The sequence below is a fragment of the Dermacentor andersoni genome, chromosome 1 (assembly GCF_023375885.2).
Source record: "Dermacentor andersoni chromosome 1, qqDerAnde1_hic_scaffold, whole genome shotgun sequence".
In the NCBI taxonomy this organism is placed as follows: Eukaryota; Metazoa; Arthropoda; class Arachnida; order Ixodida; family Ixodidae; genus Dermacentor; species Dermacentor andersoni.
In genome coordinates, this window is record NC_092814.1 from 107,869,666 (window position 1) to 107,891,066 (window position 21,401).

Consider the following 21,401-nt stretch of genomic DNA (forward strand, 5'->3'; position numbering starts at 1 on the left):
ATCAGCAAGTGGTTTTGGCACGTAAAACCCCATAATTTAATTTTTAAAGTGACTAAAGGAAAATAATTCTGCGATAGGGGTGATCGATACGAGGAGGGGGGGGGGGGGGGGGGTACGCGCATAAAAGGCGTTAAGAACGAAGTTCGCGGATAATTATGAACATAGGGAAAGCGTCTCATTAATGCCCAATCGCTCAACACCTGACGACCTAGCTGAGGCTCACCTACACCGTTGTAACACGTGCTGCTTGCTGCGAAGAGCCCAGCCTAACTAAATGTCTCGACAATTTTCAGTATAGACGGGTGCCAGGAGAGACAACACTCTCAAATCTATCGAGCTACTGGCCCTAAACAGGCCCTAAACAGGCTCCTTAACAGGACGCAGCCTTGCTTCCCTTACAAAAATGACTTTAGACTGTCTATAGAAAGTCTATAGACTTTTCATAGACGACCTTTCCTTTCTATAGATTTGGACTTTTGTTGATACAAAGTCTATAGACTGTCTGTAGACGAAAGTCGATAAAGTTTCTATTTCTTTTTGTCTATTCGCAGTCTATAGACGGTCTATAGAAAAAAGTTGATAAGGTGTTTGTTTCCTTTTTGTCTACTTCCCCTCTATAGAATACCTACAGACGAAAGTCGACACAGTCTCTATCTATATTTTCCATACTTTGTCTATAGACTTTCTATAGACGAAAATCGATAGGCTTTCTATTTCTTTGTGTCTACTCGTAGTCTACAGACGGTCTATAGAAAAAAGTCGCTAAGGTGTTTGTTTCCTTTCTGTCTACTTCCCCTCTATGGACTACCTATAGACGAAAGTCGATACTGTTTCTATCCATTTTGTCCATACTTTGTCTATAGACTTTCTATAGACGAAAGTCGATAAGGTTTCTATTTCTTTTTGTCTACTCACAGTCTATAGACGGTCTATAGAAAAAAGTCGATAAGGTGTTTGTTTCTTTTGCCTACTTCCCCTCTATGGACTACCTATAGGCGAAAGTCGATACAGTTTCTATCCATTTTGTCCATACTTTGTCTATAGACTTTCTATAGACGAAAGTCGATAAGGTTTCTATTTATTTTTGTCTACTCGCAGTCTATAGACGGTCTATAGGAAAAAGTCGATAACGTGTTTGTTTCTTTTTTGCCTACTTCCCCTCTATGGACTACCTATAGACGAAAGTGGATACAGTCTCTATCTATTTTTGTCCATACTTTGTTTATAGACTTTCTATAGACGAAAGTCGATAAGGTTTCGATTTCTTTTTGTCTACTCGCTGTCTATAGACGGTCTATAGAAAAAATCGATAAGGTGTTTGTTTCTTTTTGTCTATTTCCCCTCTATGGGCTACTTTTAGACCAAAGTCGATACAGTGTCTATCTATTTTTGTCCATATACTTTGTATATAGACTTTCTATAGACGAAAGTCGATAAGATTTCAATTTCTTTTTATCTACTTGCAGTCTATAGAAAAAATTCGATAAGGTGTTTGTTTCTTCTTTGTCTATTTCCCCTCTATATGGACTACCTGTAGACGAAAGCCGATACAGTTTCTATTTATTTTTGTCCATACTTTGTCTATAGACTCTCTATATTATGGACAATATAGTCGACAAGGTTTCTATTTCTTTTTCTCTACTCCCGGTGTATTGAATATGTATAGAAGAAAGTCGATAATTTGTAATTCCGAGTTCCCATACCCCCCGCCCTCTGCGAACGCGATGATATGGCACTGGTTCATGCACGACGGCACCGCAACTCCGGCGCGGCGGGCAAACCGTGCAGACTGCTAGTCTGCGTTCGGTGCAGCTGCCCCGAACGAGGATCGCGGCGGAGCAGGCACCGTCCGAGTCACCAAGGTCTTCCAGGCACCCGAAGGCCCTAAACCTGGCTGCTTCCCGGACGTACACTTCGCGAAGACCAGGTGGTGAAGGTCAGATGGTGATGATGTGGCAAAGGTGGTGAATAAGTGGCGAAAGCCGGCAGACCAGGTGGTGAATTCACCACCTGGTCTTCCTCTGAGTTGTCGTGGTCTTGCATGTCTATAGATTAACAATAGACAAAAACATCGTTAATCTGGGCCCAACCCGTGTACGCTGTAACCAAGCGCAGGTACCGGTGGATAATACGTAGCTGCGTTTGATATAAGCCACTGAAGTTGTATACTGCTGAGATTGCTGTAGAGCCTATTTGTAGACATTAGTATACACATAGTGTATACCTCCGCATTTGTTGACCACATGATATCATCTACGTAGCCGCTCTCGGCAATCCCAAGACAGTCTTCACAGTTGTCGCATCACTTTTGCGGCAGTAGAATAAAGTAAGCAAAACGCCGATCCAATTGTTATAATAGATGTTATGAACGCCAGCTTCAGCTACAAGTGGATTCCAAACAGGCATCAAGCTAACAGCAAATACACTCGTAATGTTTGTAGCTGACAACGCGGACTTTGTGAATGTGCGATGAACCGATGTCGCGCATGTGGTCTTCGCGTTGTGTGTCGTCCGATTCTCGGATACATTTCACATTGTCTTCATATCTCGGCTGCGTCACTAACATCGGGCGGTTTTTTGTTGACTGATATCCTGCGCTATAAACCTATCAAAGTTTCTCATTCACTTAAAATAGGTGCCAAATTCTCTGAGCCCACCCAGTATTTCGCCGGCGGTATGCCTGCGCAGCCACGCATATGAGTACCTCAATGCTGTACTGATTGCTTTGACCTATCATCGGAACAGAAAATTAGCACTAACATACGTGCGGGCATCACATTTGGCGGTACGCTGGAAGATATGCTACAAGTACGCTGTATTACTAATCGACGCTGGCAATAATGCGTCTGAAACGTCTGAAGGGCCCTGTAACGGCTTTTACAAACAGCGCATTCATGTTAGCGTTCCAGTCTCATACGATAGCCCACAGCGTTTGTCATACAACCTACCAGCGCATTTCCTTCGTCCATGAAAAAAGATGAATAGTGGTGTTAAAGATGAATAAGCCACCCGTTCCGGCGCGCATGGTGCGCAGAGAGAGAGAGAGAGAGAGAAAGAGACAAAAAAAAATGAAGGAGGAAAAGGCGCTCACACTCCTCCGAGCGCGCACGCCCTCGCGCGCGGAGCTCCTGCGCATGCTCGGAGCTCTTGCGCATGCGCGGCGGTGCGCCGTCTCAACGAGTGCGCCAGGCACGTAAACGGTTGTACCGGTGTGCGGTGTATGCCTGAACGTCGGTGTCTGTGTATGCGTGTCATCTTTGTGGCATCACACGTCAACTACACTGAACGGTAAGCTTTAGCAAAGACGTTTTGCGTCAATAGCTCATGATTATGTGAGCGCATCTCTTAGCGCGAAGCGGCTGCATGTAGCGCAGGCGACTCGGGTATAGTGTCGGTTTGTCGTTGACATGGTTTGATAACGCGCTCTTGTTCTCGCTTCTACTATTGGCCTCGAGCTCCACCACTGGAAAAGCTGGCGCCACTGTCGGCGTGACGTGCTAGGAGGGATCACGTGGACATAGCGGCCGCGTCGGCTGCTTCGGGCGCGCCGAAGCGAGCTGAAAACGAGTTTAAATTCCCTCGTACGCTGCGGTCCTCATTTAGTGGCGAAATTTTCCCGCTTCGAGTGTCTCCTTTACAACGCTTGAAAGCACTACAATAGGTAGTGGCTGCCTTTGAAGGCGCGCAACATGGTAGGCTACTGCTCGGTGCCGCAGGGCCGGACGCACGTAACGGAGGCTGGTGTCAGCCTTATTCACACGTAGCCGCAGGACAAGAAGCTGCGTGAAGCTTGGCTGGCGAAACATAAAACCGGCAAACAGTCATCGGCTACAACTCGGGTATGCAGCAAGCACAGACGCGAGGAAGATTTCTGCTACGGCGCCCGGTCTGCGATGTTCTGAAAACGCGCACTGAGACGCTCGCCCGAGTCCGCTGCTCGACTAATGTCGTGACGGTTTGGTCTATGAACTTGTCGATGCTATAGATACTGGCAAGTTCAGTGGAGTGGAAAGGCAGCGGTAAGAAGCACATTTAAGGAAAGCATGGCATATGGTCATGTTTGTGTTATGAATTAATGCGCTAAATTACAAAAAAGGAGCAGCGGGAAATTGCACGCTGAGAACACCGATAAACATACAGTGCGACGCAACTCGAGAAATACTATTGAAAGGTCAAAGAATTTAGAAGAAAAAAAAGATTGAATCATCGCGACGGCACATCACAGTCCCCGTAGGCGTCGAAGTCTCTACAATGAAATTATTTTTGAACAGCTGTGATAGCGCCCACGCAACAATGGTTGCTTGTATACTGTCAAATGCTCATATTCTGCTGCCTAAATCTCATGGCACGGTGCGAAAACGCGCGCGCGGTGAAAACGAAACAGTGCGCGGACAAGCATGCAGACGCGCAGTCGGTCGCTGCGAATCTGCGCGATCGCTGCATTGAGGCTTCGTTCTATTACACTCCATTTAGTTATACAAACACTATAAGAACATATTTCACATAGTTTGCTCTCAGCGTTTACCTACCTTTCACGCAAGAAGCCGGTTCGGGAGACGCCATCGCGGCGACCGCGCGCAGTGGCGTTCACTGTACGTATTTGGTAAAGAAATAGCGTCTGTAAATTTACGATTGTGTGCTTTCAGTTTGTCCAAGATTATTATTTAGACAGTAATAAACTTCTCTCGTTTCGAAAGTACTTACAGAAATGTCCGGAAGAGCTCGCGCATGGTGTTTTCAGTGAGCGCTGACAGCAAAACCTATGAGGAGCGCGCCACGTGATCCCTCATAATACGCCAGCGAGGCGCTTCCGATAGATGGCGACTCCGTAACTCCTCGCCGCCAATAGACGAGGCAACCTAAAGTTTGCCCGCGCGGCACCAGCGCCGAATGCTCCCCTAGCGGACCGATGGAAGTTTCGAGGGTCGTCGCTGCGCGAGCGCGCGCCCGTGATCTGTTCGGCGGGAGCGCTCGTGCTGGCTCGGGCGCGTTGTTTTTGCGATGGCGAGTGCGACCTCATCAGCCAGGAAAGGTGGCACGCAATACTGCTGTATTGCTGATTGCCATAACAGCCTCGAAAACACGAAAGGTCGAACGCCGCCCGTGAAATTCTACAGATTTCCGGGGAAGTGGTACGTGAAGGTCAGACGACAAGCATGGATAATTGCAGTGCGCCGAGTCAAGTAAGCACCATACTTTCGTATTCGCGTGCAATATCGCGGCTGCTCGATGAAACGGAATAGTGATATGCCTGTTTTTAGCGCCCAACCGTTTGTTTAGTCATGCCGCGTTGTTGAATTGTGTTGACATCCGCTGCTTGTTAGCGGTAAATGCATGCGTGTTGCGACGCTGAGCTTGACGACGCGAGCTCGATTCCCGGCCACAGCGGCCGCATTTCGATAGGGGCGAAGTGCAAGAACGCCCTTGTTACCGCGTGCTTTGATTTTTGTGCACGTTAAAGAACCCCCGGAGGTAATAAGTATTCCTGAGACTAACCATTACAGCGTGCCTCATAATGATTTAGTGGTTTTGCATGGTTTTGGCAGTTAAAACCCCCGAATTTATTTGATTCTACTGTTCCTTCACTCGCAATCGGCATGGACGAGCTTTAGAGAATTATTTCCATTTTCCAAACGCTGCAACTTAATTTACTAGTTGTGCAGGTAACGAAAGGGGACGCGCGCTAGTTTTGTCTGATAGCAGACAGCATTTAATGCAAGCCGCGGTCGTCGCGTGCGTCGGTAAGCGGCAGATCGGAAAGCAGCCGATCGAGACGTGCGCGTTATGTTTGTTGTTTGGCCATGCTTTCTAAGTTCACAATATCCAAGCTTGCTTTAAGGTAATTACCACCTTGCACATTCTTGCTGATTCACTCTTCCTGCCAAAAACCTTCGTTTCCTGTAGTAGCCGGCCATCGGTGCAAGCTTACTTTAGCTGTTCGCCCGACGAGGCACTAGATTTGCTTTGGTGAGGCATGTATCTCTAATGCTTGCGCTCGTGCTGTTGGTCCTAAGGCCTGTTAACGTGGTCTGGGTTCATTTCGCGGAGCAGTCTGTACGAGCCAATCCTCATTAGCAGTGAAAACGCACCTTGCTGATTAATGCGATGAGTTGCAATGACTCCAACATCTGCATTGAATAAGGCGTGATATACACTAAATATTTATTACAGCATGATTCAAAGCAATGTGCGCCTATGTAGTATTTAAATTGTTAATTTTGAGCAGATGTGTGTTTTGGCTGTTGTGTTCTAGGATTTCGTGCATCCTGGGAAGGAAACTGCTTTAGTGTTCTGGTGAAGCAGCGTACTGACCAGGACAAGGCAGACACACACATGAATACAAGACACTCGCTGTGCTTGTGTCTCTCCTATTTGTACTGGTCAGTGCGCTGCTTCACCAACACGGTATGATGATTAATCACCAACTCGCCCAACTTCCCACATTACTGCGTTAGCTTTATAATGCAGTTCTCTTCGTGCCACGCAGTGACGTTATTGGGGCAAGAAATAGGCATCAGAAGTTACAGGCACTAGCATCTCCGAATCACCATGTATTAAAGGCATGTACAGTTTGCCAAAAACAGCTTAATTTGTGATTTGCCTGAACCTAAGCCTGAGAGGGTATAATGAGCTATAGGCTAGGCCACGTTGTTGAAGGTGGGAAGATGGTCTTTCTCCTTAGTAACGTTCCATGCTCATTTGTGCCTAATACATGTGTTCTTTCTGTGCTCGCAGTGCTGATGACACTCCCTGGGAGCCATCCAAAAGCATGCGAATTTACAAAAACAAGCAGGCTTTGCGAAGCGAAGACATCGATAACGCTTGCCGTTGTTCGCTGACAGCTCCGCGCAAATCAGAACGAACACAAACGTGTAATTTACTAATGCTCCAGCCAAGAAATTTAGCAGCAAAAGGCGGAAGCACAAAATGAGAGCAGCCGTGTGCGCGCACTCAGCTACCGAGGAAACTAACGGCAATCGTCACCGTCCCTCCACATCTCTGCAAGTATGCATGACCGCTTTGTGCCTGCATCATATAGAAATAAAGTGGCTAAACTTCTGAACTTGGTGTATACCTCTAAATCGACATCGTATACGATCTTGGACACCTGTGACACGCACTTGGCTTTCACTGTCACATCACCGTCCACGATTTGTTGAACGCCGTACACGTGCGGAAGCAGACGCTCCCCTTTCGTGAGGTTGCCGCCACGAAAGAATCTGTCCGCGTCGGCAGCCTTCTTGAAACCGCATTGCAATCTCTGCGTCGCTGTTGCGCAAGCAGGCGATCTGCCGCCGTCGAAAACTGAGCGCCGTGAGAACGAGCAGCGAAGAAACGCGCGGGCGAACCGGTGTAAACAAAGCGGAGACCGCGCCACTGCACGACCGCGCTGCATCACGTTTCCACATTGGGGGCGCTGTCAGGAGGCGCAGTAGCGCCGCCTGGCCATGGTTTTCTCGTCTATACGGGATGTTTTACGGCGAGCGATCGCTCGGGCTTGTTGATTTTAGCATTATAGTTTACGTGCGTAAAGAAGGACGTACACCATGTTTTAACTTGATACTGTATGTTGTGTATGTTGTGTATGTTGTGCATTGTGTATGTTGGGCAGCCAGTGCGGTAGATCTAATTTCGTGGCGCTTGATCCGGCCGCGATGAATGCTGCGCCGCATGTCTAGTGAAATTCTCGTGACACGCTTTACGTATATATCTCGAAATTGTGTTAGCATCAAGAATGTTCAGACAGACACGTATAGTTGAATAACTGCTAACGTACTCGAATGAAAGGCCGTGTTTGCGGGGCATGCATCAGCAGTGTGTGCGCTGCCGTTTTCGCATCGTTTGGGAACTTACCGCAAGTTAATTTTGGGAAGTTACCGCAAGCAAAACACGAGACTTGAAGAAATATCAAGCAAAAATCTCTAATTCACCCAATCTATTTATATGCAACCACAAACGCTTTGGAGCATCAAACCTGCGATAAGCTCAGTCACTTGCAGCTTCGCAACTTAGCCGAAAAAATTGGAGAACACTAAATTAGTCGTTCCGGGAAGCACCTTTACACGTTTCAAACTGAAGGCATTGCGTTTGACGGTAGTTGGAAGATTTTTTTTTGTCTCTTTTTTTAAACAGTTTAGCAGCAGAAGTTATCTTTCGAGCTATATGAAAAGCGTTAAGCGCCTTTCGATGCTTCGGCGTTATGCAGTTTACGTGCTCTTAATCACTAGGCAGCTGCTGGCGCAGATTCGCATTGTGCCAGTCGTGCATGGTATGAAGCCCTTGTCGTGTGTAATAAGTGTTCCGGTTTTCATTACTGTTGCATGTAGTGCCGTCGTCTTGGACAGACTGCATACTATATGCGCTGTACAAAAGAAAAAAGAGCCAGATTATCAATTTGGTGGTCTTTTCTTAGTAGATAACGCACAGATTATTCAAATAATTCAGTGGACATTGCATTTGTTCTACCCTTATCACCACGCCTAAGAGATTGTAACATGTTTTAGTTGCTAAGTAACCTGATCAGTACGCCCCCATTCATGTGCATTCTACTGAAAGTATGGCAAATGTATTCATCTCGAAGTATGAGAAAAGAGACATTGCAGACTGTTCTAAACGGAAATAAATTGCAAATGTTAACGTGATTGTTCAAAAGTGCAGTCAGTATGCTGAGCATGTTCGTTCGGCACGGGCATATTGCATTAACACCTGAAAAATGTGCACAGTCCAGCCGGGTATCTTTGTTTCAACAATTATTATTATAGGAATCGTTTGGGATTCTCGCATTTATTTTATTTTTATAAGTACACTGTGTGTCACATGAACCTGTCTTGAAACGAAACGTACCGTTGCTGGCACCGGCGACCATTACGGTTGTCTAACTGCTTATCACACTGTAATATAACGAAACATCATAATGGTACTGATTAATATTGCCATGTAGTCTTTAGTCAGAGAAACAAAGTTAAACTAGAGGCATAAGTGATGAGAGCAAATTATATAAAAAACTACTATTGAACCGTAAAAATATCTCATTGTATAGTTTTCGCTCACATTGTTGCATTTGTTTTACGTGTGTCTCTGTGTCTTCCGTGCTGTACTCGTGTGGCCATCAATTAGGAACTTGCCGAAGCCCTTGTCAGCTTTATTAAACAAGGGATTCAAGTCAGTTGCATCTAATACTACATATCAAGTGACCGACGTGTTATTCGTTTTATCTAAATATTATGGACTGGCAGTACTTGGCAAGCATTAAACCACAATATTTTTTTTATTGCACTTAAGCTGCAGGCGTCATAGATTGCCAGAAAATTTTCATGAAAACAGCCAGGGAAGGCTTGGAAAAAGATCGGGAAATCTTAAAATGGCCACATAGGTATGCTGTCTTGTCATATCTCATACAACGTTACCAGAGAATCTCTGTGTTAAATATATTTTTAAAACCTTTCACTTCATAAAAATTGAGGGAAATTGGTCCTATTTATTGAAAAAAAAAAGAAAGTCAAGCATACTGACAAGGCATTTCTTACTCAATATGTTTTTTTTGCGTTAACGTCCTGAACCTCGATAGCCTAGAAAAAAATTTCATCTTTCAAAGCACCTTAAATAATTTACTGTGATAGAATTCATTCGAACTATCTTATCAGTTCTGTTTCCTAGGAGGTGCATATCTGTCGTGCCATGACACAAAGTGCTCGTGTGGTATTTCGGGTGCTCATGTGGTATACCTAACTTGGAAACCTGTTAGCATGCCCAAGAGGCCTCATTACCTGTAAGAAATTAAGTGACCATATCAATACAATCAACCCATCTGCCTTCTTTTGAAGTTATGGCCAATGACCATTCATTTAAAAGTATGAGAAAGACATTTAAATGTGTATTAAGCAAAATAAATTACAATCTTAGGCATGATACTGTGAATATTCCAGTCACGTCTTCTGAAAATATCCCTCTGCACGGGCATACTTAACTACCAGCCAAAAAATTGTACAGACAGCACAACTGGGTAACGTTTCAGCAATAAATATAGAGACCATTTGGGATAAGTATATTAATGCATCATATATGAACTTGTCATAAAAGGGAACATACTGTTGCTGGCACGAGCAGCAGTTGTGACTGTTTAATTGTTCACCATACCATGCAATAAAACATTGTATAAAGGTACTGATTTGTATTGACAAGCAGCCCTTAGTCATAGTTAAACCGCATTAAGTATTGACTTAGATGGTTTGAGCAAATATATTAAGCTGCTTAATGAACATACAAAGAATACACACTTGTTATTTTTGCCTCATATTGCTGCATCTACTTATTTGCAGCATACACCTGCAGCACCTTTGGGACTAATGACACAAAGGTCAAGGCCAGCCTGGCGACCATGCTTGCCAAGGAGTAGTGTAAATATGTAATCTGTTTCCATAATTAGCATAAGACATGAATTTAAGGAATTCATATATTATATCGAGCAATAAAAACGGTTAATGCATTGCCGGTGCATTTGTTTTATTTTTTTTGCACTGCATGATTCAACACTATATAAATTCTTTCTGTTTATGCAACATATATGAAAGTACAGCTGGTTCAGGAGCATTATTAATCTGCTAACGGTAATGCATAAGTGCAGATGAAAAGGAACAGGTGCACATGCATAAATACATTCAAAACGTTTTGCTACCGCATGTAAAGAAAAATGTAAACTAACTTGTAAAAAAAAAAACTAGTAGGTAGCCGCTATGGAGTTATGGCCTTATACACTCTTTGTAGACTTGTCTATAAAATGTCTGTGTCTATAGAGTGTCTGTAGATTAATGAAAATGCATGTTTGTTGACAAATGTCTGCAGAATGTCATAGAAGAAAGTGTATCGGATTATAAAGTTCTGTTTTTGTAGACTGAAGTCTATAGAATGTCTATAGACTATCTATATACATTTGTCTATAGACATTCCATAGACTTCAGTCTGCAAAAGTAGAAGTGTATATATAGTTCTACTTTTGTAGACTGAAGTGTATAAAATGTATACAGACAAATGACATCTATAGACATTCTATAGACTTCAGTTTACAAAAGTAGAACTGTAAGCCTATACACTTGTCCATCGACATTCTGCAGACAACTGTCTACAAACATGAATTTTAATTAATCCATAGGCACTCTATAGACTCAGACTTTTTATAGACTAGTCCATAAAAAGTGTATGGCCATAAGTCTATTGACAGTCTATAGGCTCAGACTTCTTATAGACTAGTCTATAAAATGTGTATGGCCATAAGTCTATAGATAGTCTAAAGACTCAGACTTTTTATAGACTAGTCTGTAAAAAGTATGGCCATCAGACTATAGACTGTCTATATGTAGTGTATAGACAGTCTATAGACTCAGACTTTTTATAGACTAGTCTGTAAAAAGTATGGCCATAAGTCTTCAGACTGTCTATATGTAGTGTATAGACAGTCTATAGACTCAGACTTTTTATAGACTATTCTATAAAAAGTGTATGGCCATAAGTCTATAAGCGGTCTATAGGCAGTCTATAGACTCAGACTTTTTATAGACTAGTCTATAAAAAGTGTATGGCCATAAGTCTATAGACCGTCTATAGACAGTCTATAGACTCAGACTTCTTATAGACTAGTCTATAAGAAGTGTATGGCCATAAGTCTATAGACAGTCTATAGACAATCTATAGACTCAGACTTTTTATAGACTAGTCTATAAAAAGTATGGCTATAAGTCTATAGACTGTCTATAGACAGTGTATAGACTGTCTATAGACTCAGACTTTTTATAGACTAGTCTATAAAAAGTGTATGGCCATAAGTCCATAGACTGTCTATAGACTAGTCTAAAGAAATGTCTATAGACAGTCTATAGACTCCATAGACAAATGTCTATAGACTGTCTATGGACTTTCTATAAAAATTTTTGTAAGGGTTCGGACTGTCTGCGTCACCAATTGCGGAGTACGATCAAATAACAATATGCGTCGCGTGATGACTACAATACCACGATCGCAAGTTACTTCCAAACTTCTCATCAAACAAGTCCGACAGCAGGTCACCGAAAGTGGGTGAAACATGCATCATATGATACTATCGAAGTTCTAGAGCGAAGCTTCCTTCTCGTATTTTTAAATCTAGAGTAATATAGCACGCACACAACGCAGAAAGAGTGATTGAGTGCTGGCTACTTGCAAGATAGTGCCCCCCCCCCTCATCCGTACGTAGCCGTGGCCGTAGCCGTGGCCGTATATATGTATATATATATATATATATATATACATACATATATATATATATATATATATATATATATATATATATATATATATATATATATATAGGGAGAGAAGAGAGAGAGGGGAAGGAGGGGGAGGCGTGCTAGTTGTCGGCGGAGAACACCCCTCCACCCCGAAATAAATTTCTCGCTACTCCACTACCTTGGCCACCGCAATATTTCTTTCTTCTTAGAAAGTGATGTGATAACCTTTCCGGTGAAGATTGAATAGCAGGATGCTGCCATCACCTCGAGTGGGATTGATGGCTGAAGAAAAGGTTTAGGATGAACAAAGCCGGTTGATGCCTCTGTTGCGGCCCGCTTGCAGTGCGCGTGACATGATGGAGACGTATACGTATATTTGGAACGAATTTTCTGGACTGCACCCGTTACGAGATAATAATTTCGAAAGTGTCCGACGCAATGTACTAGCATTGAAGTTACTTGTTTGAAGAAGACGCTATTTTACGCATTGTAGCACAAAGGTAACTAAAACACCAAGGCATTTCGTCGGACACTTTGAAAATTAATATCTCGAATTGATGCAGTTTCTTCCGACACTTTGAAAATTAATATCTCGAATTGATGCAGTGCATGCAGAGAATTCGTTCCAAGTGGATGCGCCTTGCGAACTCACCGGCTATAATTCGTAGATTTAAATATGCGACGTAATATAATTAACTGAGAAGTTGGCTAGGGTAATTATGTTCATTATCCAATTAACCATTTCCATTTCTCGTAAAAATAGTGGCCGCCTCATCGAGTAATTTGGATCAATGTTAGAAATGTGTTATTGGCTACAGGCAATATTGAGAATTTTTGGGCCTTCTAAAAAAAACACCCCATATATTCCCTTATACAATGTAATCGTGGCTCGGGCAGGATTTATCGTGATACACACAGAGCTGAAGCACGAGTGGTGAACTTAGCAGAGTGCTCACCTGAAAATGCTAATGATGATGGGATCAAGGTGTGTACAGTGTGATTTAGATGAGCTTATGTTTTTGTGAGCAATGGTATCTATGAAGACGAGGAGACCAGGGGACGTATTTGGTATGGATTCTTGTCATTTTCTATCCCTTTTTCTCGTCAATGGCTCACACGAGGCCCTCCCCCGCCATAAGCGGTGTCGGTCACGCGGAGGCACGAATTATAATATTGAATAGAATCCCAGAGAAATAAATGAAAACAATTCTAATTGCTATGTCGCCGAATGATGTTTCAATTATTGATGTTGTAGTGCACGACCTCATTGAAATGATGCCCAATTGAACCCTTCCATTGCCATTGGCGTAGCGGTACGTTTCGGCGTCTATGTTCCGTCATGTTTGTTTTGGGATTCTGTTTTCCAGACAGAAATGTGAAGACAACACAAACAGCGCATGTGCCATGATCCGTGGCATTTTTTTTATATCTGCGCTATCCAAAATAAACCGCTGTGTTCATTTTATCATATCCGAGAGAAAAAAAAAACAACAACAACAACAGAACCTGAGTGTGCGTCACCTCCGGAGAAATCCGGCAGTGATAGGTTAAGTAACGCAGAGAACACGAGAGCAGACCCGAGGCTGCGCTTCGTCGTATAAACGCTAAGTGTATTTCACGGACTCTGCCCTCCCGTCGCCTCCCCTTATGCGGGGAACTTCCTACGCCTCTAGCAGACTCTTTCCAAACTCGTCTTCTCACTCGAGTTGAGATTTTGTGGATACCTTGGTCACGCGGCACAGCAAGGCAACGAACAGAGGACCCGGCTCGCCTGTTACACTCGTTGCTCCCTACATCCCGGAACCAAGCCCCACATTATTCTCGACATTCTCCCATACTCACAGCTGCGGTGATCGTCCCAATGGCCCTCCACACATACCGCAGTCCTGTTCTCCTTGCCACGCTTCCCTCTAAACACCCAGCAACTTACCCCCTACCCTTACGTCTGCTTGGTTGACTCGCAACATCACTGGTGAGACGGGTCACCAAGCAGACCATTAAAAATGTAAAGAGCGCTCTTGTTGCTTGCAATGTAGTGTCGCCTCAGAATCTTCTGCTCCGAAAGTGCTCTAGCATTGTCTAAAAGGCGCCTGCGCATTGTGACGGACTGCGCGTATAACGTGTTCGTACATCGTACGTGTCACAATTCCCTGTACAGCATATTATCGTCATCCGCACCCTTTCTCTCCTGTTCCTTCCCGTTCTGCCTTTACCCTACACAGTAGCAGGCCAGAGATACTCTGTAGGGGCCGGCGTAGCTGCTCTGGCCGACCTCCATGATTTCGTTACATATGTTCTCTCTCACCACATCACTGCAGGCTCAGCAGTACCTCGACACTTTCATCGCTGAAGCGACGAAAAGAGTGTCCGGCGGGACCCTGAACTGGGAGGGACCCTCTTCAAAACTGCTGCTCCTATCTTTCACTACAGTGTACGTATCTTTCTCTCTTATGAGGAAGCTTTAGCTCGAGTGCTCCTATCTAAATACATGTAAAAGGAGAATTCGTTGTTCGCGTCAGCCACTGAACCAAATTTGACGAGGTTTGTTGCATTTAAACGAAAAAAACTTAAAATCCAGTGACTATTGGTTTCGGATTTTTTATTTAGGTTGTCAATTTTGTATTAAAAATTGGCAAAAATAAAAAATTTCAGAAATCGAAGTTAATTTAACCAACCTGTAACTTAGCAATAAAAAATGATACCATAATTCTGTGAATTGCATCTAATAGTACATCTAAAGCGGACAAAATTGATGTGTTACACATGAATCTAAAACAATTGAGTAATGTGGAAATACAGCTTTTGCAGAACCCTTGTACACGACGTAACAAATTCACGAAAGACATAAAATGACGTATCAAATTTGTCCGCTTTCAATTATCTAATGGATGCCGTTTACAAAACCGCGATATCTGTTCTTGGTGCAGAGCTATTAATTTGTAAACTTCGTGCTTCTATATTTTTTCAAACGTTCCAATTTTTTAATATTCTTGTAACAACATTCAGGCCCTAAATCGAAATTCCGCTTCCAACAGTCACTATAATTTAACTTTCTCTGTCATATACAACAAATTTTATCAAAATCGGTCCGGGGGTTATCTCAGAAAAACGTTTTTGCGTTTTTACATGTATTTTAATAGGCCGCGTCGGAGTTGGGCCCGAGCTAAAGTTTCCTCTTAAGGTCCGCACGATCCCACTTACGCCAGGGAACCCCATAGTTAGGGGCGCCCTCGATAACTCAGCTTCGAGCTGTGGGGCGCTCGCCACCTGACGCGACTGAATCGACATCACTGAGAGCGCTGTTTAACAAAGCCGAACGACAAGTGATATAAAATGTTGTCACCACTCTCTCTCTTGCGCGTTGTCCTAGGCAAGAATACGTGATTTAAATTTGATTCTGGCACTGACAAGTCTATCTGGAGCAAGAAAGTGTTGCTCCTATCTTCTTTCTCTGGTATCGTTATTAGGCAGGAGGCAAACTGCAAGCACATTCCTAGTTTCTCCTGCACTAATATGAAAACTATTAAAGTTTTTGTTTTTAAACATAAACAGTATTTCGGATGCAAAGAGCTATTTCGAGTTCCACCGTTCATTTGTTTCGGGTACATCACATGTGTATCACGTATTAGATGATTATAAGATACCTTTTATTGACGCGTTATGCCACCTGAGAAGTTATTAAATCGAATAGATTATGTTGCTAGAAGTGAGGAGGGAGTGCTAAAAATTATAACATTTAGTTTTGTATTACGCAGATGTATAAATTAAGGGACCCGTGTTAACCTACACGAAACGGTCGAGTGAAGAGCGTTGCCAATGCGATTCAATATGGCGAATTATGGCAGTTACAGCCCGTGTCATATATTACATATTTACCTCACATATTACATCTCCCTTACCTCGATGTAGATAGGAGGCAATGGGTATGCTCTTCTGTCTCAACCTCTCCTGTTTCCTGATCATTGAAATCTGTTCCTCGTAACAGTTTCCCCTGGAAGCATAAACATTAATAATTTGGACGCGTTCGGCTGAACGGGCATCGAAAATAATAATGATAACAGCATAACTTATATGTAATCTTTGATAAAGTATGTACATATGTAACGTACGGTGTACGCAGATCTTCAGACTACAAGAGCTAAAGCGCTGTTATTTATGTAGCTCTTGCGAACGACACGCAGCGGTCGAAGAAGATGCAGTGAAAAGACGCTCTATTTTACCAGTCCAGCACTGTGCATAAAGTGACGTTCGCCCAGTGCTCATACTTAAATGCCACAACGGCAAAAAATTGTGGTATTGCTTAAATCCCCGAACTTACTTCCCTGAACAGTCACAAGCTTCTTCTGTCCTGTTCTGTCCTTCCATTGAACTATCTTCACCCGCTGCTTCCCTCAGTCATTCTCGGTCAGAGATGTCATGTAGTAATAATCAAGCTGCCTTCCTCAATCATTCTCGGTCAGAGATGCTATGTAGTACTAATCAATCGCTGCTACTGGATAACTTTTCGCGCCGGTAACTGTTGTGGGGCTACGGTTAACGAAGACCACCCAACTTTTATTGCGGGATTCACCTGGTCATGGACGCAGAGTCAAGTGAGGAGTCAGCAGTGAATTCGAGCTCCTGTTCCAGGCGGCATCATAGCGCGTTCTCCATGATTACGCCATTTATGCACTTTATTTTGGGAAATATTTAACAAAGATAAGATAGGTGGATCAAATCATAAACTTGCCTATACCTATGTACACAGTCTTAACACCAACAAAAGTTGCGTACAAATTATTGCTTAGTAGCTCTGGCTAAAATAGTACGCTGTTGATGTCACGGGTAGCCGTTAACTCAAATAATAAAAGGCGCAAAAAAAAAGAATGAAAGAAAGACGCCGAGCTTACTCGTGCGTATTTTCGAACAAGTCCCTCCCAGGCAGCCAGGCATCACGTAGCTTTCTCGCAAGCGCTTTCGAGCAGAGCCTCTTTTTTTCCCACAACACCCCTAGTTAATGCAGAGCTGTGAACGAGTTGTCGAAAGCGTGGCACGCGGCGAACGCTGCCAGGTGGTTGCGCCGGCGCCGGGGCGTTCGCACCAAGCAGCGCAGAGCAAACGAGCCGACTGCTAATGAGAGGAAGCAAGAACTCGTTTGAAGTTCCGCTGTGCTCAGCTGAATGAGAGCTGCTGCGGAAGCAATTCCGATGAGGGGGGAGGCTCCATTTACAGAGTCCCGACGTCATCACATCACGGATGGCTGGGTTGTCGAACTGGCCGATACCCGAGATAAAGCGCTGGGAGTCTACGCAGGGCCACGCAAACAGGGCCCGGGGCTTGCAAACACGCGCATGCACCTGCTGGGACCGCCGCGGGCAGTCACAGTTTTCTGGCACCAGCGACGGTGGTGCCATCCCTTCCAATCAGAGTTTGTCTATCTTTACACCATACAACGCTCCCATTATGAATGTTAATACAGAAGAAAGCCGTGCCTCGCACAGAAAGATCGGGCAATCGATCTGCTGCGCGACAAAACGAGCGACGGTGCCGTCTCGGGACACCGCCCTGTCATGGTGTACACCCCCCGCCTAGCGCGAGCCGTGCAAAGCAAACAGTCGGCCGAAAAGGCGCGCTCGTGTCCTTGCCACTCTCGGCGCGGTCTGCTTTTGAAACGAGGCTGCTGGCTCAACGTGGCTCCTACTCTCCCTCATTTTCGCCGCTCTGCTCCCTTTTTTCCCCTCTAAGCTGGGAATCAAACGCCACTCAATGGATTTGGTCTCCAAAGCTGCTAGGAAAGTAAACGGACTGCAGCAGTTGTGCGCCTTCCCAAACGCTTGAAAAGTAGTGGGCGGTGACCTTCAGTCGCAGCAAGGAACAGGAGTCCGGGTGAGGCGCCTTAGATGGCACTGACAAGGCGGGTGCCCGCACTGCCTGCACGCGAGTGGCATACCAAGTCTCCGCAGAAGCCACCTGCTGAACACTGCGCGCCTTCGGTACGACCACTTTGAGTGCATCGAAGTGGCCGGCATCTGCGGCATAGGAAGAAGGGGCGGAAAAGTAAAGGAGCTTTGGGGAAGGCGGGAAGTCGGAAGGGGTGCCAATTTACAGTCTACAGAATGGTTGTCCACGAAAACACGCTCAGCGGAGGGAGCACGGGCGGGGAATAAATGGCAACGAGCATGTCATAAATCATACCAACATTTGCAAACCCAACACTCGTGCAAATTGTTGTGTTGTCTTGCTCGCAACGATGTGAAAAATGGCACCAAGGAATCGTATTCTCTTGCAAGTTCTTTTTGATACAGAAAAAAGAAATCACCTTGTAAGGTAAGTGCAGCAGGATTGAAAAACAGGATAGGAACAAAGCCCGACGCCGATTGCCTATAACTCAATATTCCAACCATCCTGAGATTCCGTCGCTTTTACACTTTTACTTTAGTATACGACTCCTGTGTAGAGCGCCGCAACGACCATTTTTCACTGGGATGGAATGCGCCCGCCGGCAGCAGTTCCACACGAGCAGTGGAGAAACATTATCTCAGTCTAGTGCACGCAGCTGGCGCTCGACTGATGAAGAATAAGGACTGGAACGCAAGATTGCTTCGAACAATATCAATCAGGGGCACTTTTGTCATCACATCAAATCGGTTCGCCGGACATACCATTAGAATACAAGAACGAGAAATTAAGAAATGATGTGCATGTTTCCAAGATAACCTTGACAAAGCTAGAAACTGTTGCTGTTGTTGCATCAAATCAGGGCTCATACCGACGAGGGCGATTGGCCACGCAGGAGGTCATGAAAAGTAAACACAACTAAAACAAAATAAATGAGTCAACAATCAAAAGGAAACATTACGTAACATAGGAACAACAGGCGGTGAATTCGCAAAGCTTTTCGTTCGTAAGGGCATTATCAGTATCATGATTGACTGGAATTCGGTCTTTTGAAAAATTCTAGTGTAAAAGCTTTCTGTGACTACGGGAACATGTACAGAAAGAAAGCTTTTCTAAATTTGGCGAAATGTTCCTGAAATAAATGAATCAGCTTACGAAAAATCTGACAGAAGCAAAAGTAAAGAAATAGTACGCGGTAACCTTGTTATCTAACGGCGGCACGCCGAACCTCCACAGTTTCTGGTTCTGTTAGCCACAACTCCAATGGCTAATTGAATAAATGTTGACAACTTCAGCAGCCTTCGAACTACCTCCGCTTGGACTCCGTTCTCAGAAAGCTGGGTTTAGATATGGTTTAGAACTGGAAGCTATGAGACTCGAATTGTAGAGACCCCATCTTCAGCCATGCAAATGTTTCTTCCATCTTTTTCCAAGGAACGAAGGCTCTACAGCTCGGAAGCGTACCTATAGGTAGCAGGGAGGAAAACTTTTGGCGAATTTGAACTGAGTTTAATTAACGAACAAGTTCAGCATTTTTCTAAGTTACAAGTAGCACACGCAAAGAACGCGTGCGTAATTTGAGATAACATGAACAAGTCGTAGCTGCGGGTGCAGCGGCGTTGCTCACTCTGTTCCTATATCAGCCTACCCTCCCCGCGTTCGTCGCAGCGCATATAGCGGCCGCATTCCCTTTCAGTAAATTACTCGCAACAGAAGCTCATCCGAACTCAACCGTATTCACACGGAGCAAACAAAGCAGATGAGAGAAACTACGCACACTGGTAGCAGGCAGCGAATGCTTCAACAAGGAGGAAAGACTGCTCAATAAGGGTTCGCAATTAATGCGCGATTTCAAGTCGCATCGCGCCTGCGTTTGTGTGCAAGTTTGGGCGCGTGACACTTTCAGCGGCTTTTATTTCCCTCCACGGAAGGCTGCCAGCTGCAACCCTTCGAAGAGATTCCCTAGGCGCGAAACGTGTCGCGATGATTTCTTTACGAGTTATGCACGCAGTAACATGACAAAAACGAAGCAACGCAATTTCGCCCCCGGAGAAGAGCTCAATGAGAAGTCTGTTTTAGTGCGTGACCTCAGGGCACACAGGGCACGCGTCACTCAGCGCGACTTCTCGACGCAGGAACAGTTTTTGCGTGCTTCGTTCCTTTGCTAGCGGATTAAGCAAAACAGCCGCAGGTCCCAACTTGGACGACGCCTTATATATATTTGGGCCGCACTTCTTGTTGCTCGGGCCAGCTTTTCCGGCAGCTGTTTGAAGGACCGCAAGAAGGAAATGACGGCTCCTGGCAATTGGTTGGAAGAGTAATGGCTTCTCTTCGTCGTTTTGTCGAGGCCAAAGTGAAAAAGAAAAATAATGAAGCGGAAAAACATCTCTCGCAAGCACGCGCTCTACCGCAGGGAAGGTGGTTAAAAGGTTCGATGGGAGAATTTATTGTCATCTACAAATGCTGAAAAGCATAAACTGCGCCTTGAGGTTTTCTTTAGAGAAAATCGGCTCGCGATACTGATGGACACTGGATAAAGTGCTTCCCCAGTTAGAAGCATCCGCCTTTATTTGGGCTGAGCGGGAAATTCCTGCAAATCTGCACACTTCAGGCGTTTCATTCCACCGGCCTCGGATGCGATTAGAAGATTGCAAGATCCCAGAAGGACAGGTTGACACAGATTCCGTCCGTCAGTCACTGAGGTTCAGCTGCAAAAGTGTCTTCATTCAATGCCCACGATCATTTTTTTTTTCGGGACTGCAGTGCTGCCAGCTGTTCATGCAATTAAGAAGGTATCCTCCTTTCGCCCTGCTGGGGTTTTTAAAAGTATGCACTAAAGAATGCAGACTACGAATCCAGGGATTGTTTCAGGCGCCGTCGAGTAATTGCGGCACGCTCGCGCCGTTCTTCCATAGCTCCGGGTATACCAGTAGAATGCGCTGAAACTTATTTCCGGAGACCTCCACTATGGCGTGCCTCATAATCAGAAAGTGGTTTTGGCACGTGAAACCCCATAATTTAATTTAATACGAGCACTGATAACCTAAATATTGTCAGTTGACCACTAGCCCACTGTTGGGCACTATAATGACCCAAGAGATTGCACGCATAATCAGTATAAACGATACAACCCTCGATAGGCCGGTTGAATGAAACAGTTATTATCCTACTTTCATTGCGCGTTTCCCCCTCTCGCTATAGCGTTTATCGAACACGCAAGGCAGAAACAAATACTTTACACGGAATTGTATATTTTGGCGGAAA

General features: G+C 44.5%; 1 protein-coding gene and 2 long non-coding RNA genes across 3 annotated transcripts in view; 2 read left to right on the forward strand and 1 right to left on the reverse strand.

Moving 5' to 3' along the window:
• LOC126545595 (dopamine receptor 2-like) overlaps positions 1-21,401 on the reverse strand; it is a 201,079-nt gene that overhangs the window by 11,386 nt on the left and 168,292 nt on the right. The gene's annotated exons all lie outside the window — the stretch shown is intronic.
• On the forward strand, positions 3,069-10,491 carry LOC129380554 (uncharacterized). The gene is made up of 2 exons (XR_008608680.2): positions 3,069-3,288; positions 10,320-10,491. It is a non-coding gene; the product is annotated as an uncharacterized lncRNA (long non-coding RNA).
• Positions 4,842-7,063, forward strand: LOC129380555 (uncharacterized). The gene is made up of 2 exons (XR_008608681.2): positions 4,842-5,183; positions 6,736-7,063. It is a non-coding gene; the product is annotated as an uncharacterized lncRNA (long non-coding RNA).